Consider the following 1,063-nt stretch of genomic DNA (forward strand, 5'->3'; position numbering starts at 1 on the left):
ATGAGGAAACCAAGAAATCCAAGGAAGGGAAGTAACTCGCCGCAGCACAGAACCCACAGGTCGCAGCTCTGAGACCCAAATCCCCAGAACATTCGAGCCCAACTCCCTAACACCAAGGCTGCCGCAGCCTCCCCAGCTGGGCGCGGTCCCTTCGCCCTCTGAGTGTGCTCACCCTCAGGATGGGTGTCCATTTAGCCCTGAGGGCTGTTGGGAAGATTCCATGAGATAACATTTAAGGACCAGGGCTTGGCACAGGGCAGACACCCATCAGTAACCATTTTTCTCCTCCTCCTCTCTACCCACCCCCAGCCCTCTCCTGGCCTTTCTCAAATCTGGAGAGAGTCCTGGCCCTGCTCATTGCTGCCACGGGGGACAATTAACCTACTTTTCTCAGCAGTGCCTGGAAGGTCCATTAAGTGAGGCTGAGACCCTGAGCTCTGCTGTCTGTGGCTCTGGCTCCATAGGTCCAGATGCCACCGCCTCTCCATGGGACTGAGGAGGGCTCTTCAGATTGAGGGTGATTTGGGGGGAAGAGGCTGAGCCTGGGCCGCCATCCCCTTCTCCAGCTCAATCCTCCTTGAGCTTGGGCTCCATGAGGAGAAGGCAGCCAGGGGGGCTCTGCCTCCGGCCAATGGTGGGCCTCAGCCAGCCCCTCCCCATCGGTAAGAGAAGTCTTCCTCCCCTTCCTCCCTCTTTCACAAGTCCTCGCTGGGTACCTACTCTGTGCAGGTAACGTTCAAGGCCCTTGAGAGCACAAACAAAGTCCTTGCCCTGGTAGCAGCTGCATTCTAGCAGGAAGAATAGTTTATTTTAGTTAATGAGTAAACAGAGCAGGTCATTTCTTAAGAAGAGCTACAGAGAGCAAGGGATGGGAGGGGCAGAGATCCGGGGGCTGCCGTCGCAGATGCAGACGGGCTGGACAGACACCGTCTGGATTCCCTGGGTCCTCTTCTCACACGACTTACTGCCTCTCTCTGGAGAAGCCTGCCCAGCCTGGAGGAGTCCCCCGGCTCTGAGCCCCCACTCTGTGCAGGCCCTGCCTCGGTGGGTCTCAGCAGCAGGC

The sequence above is a fragment of the Equus caballus genome, chromosome 7, assembly GCF_041296265.1.
Source record: "Equus caballus isolate H_3958 breed thoroughbred chromosome 7, TB-T2T, whole genome shotgun sequence".
Lineage (NCBI taxonomy): Eukaryota > Metazoa > Chordata > Mammalia > Perissodactyla > Equidae > Equus > Equus caballus.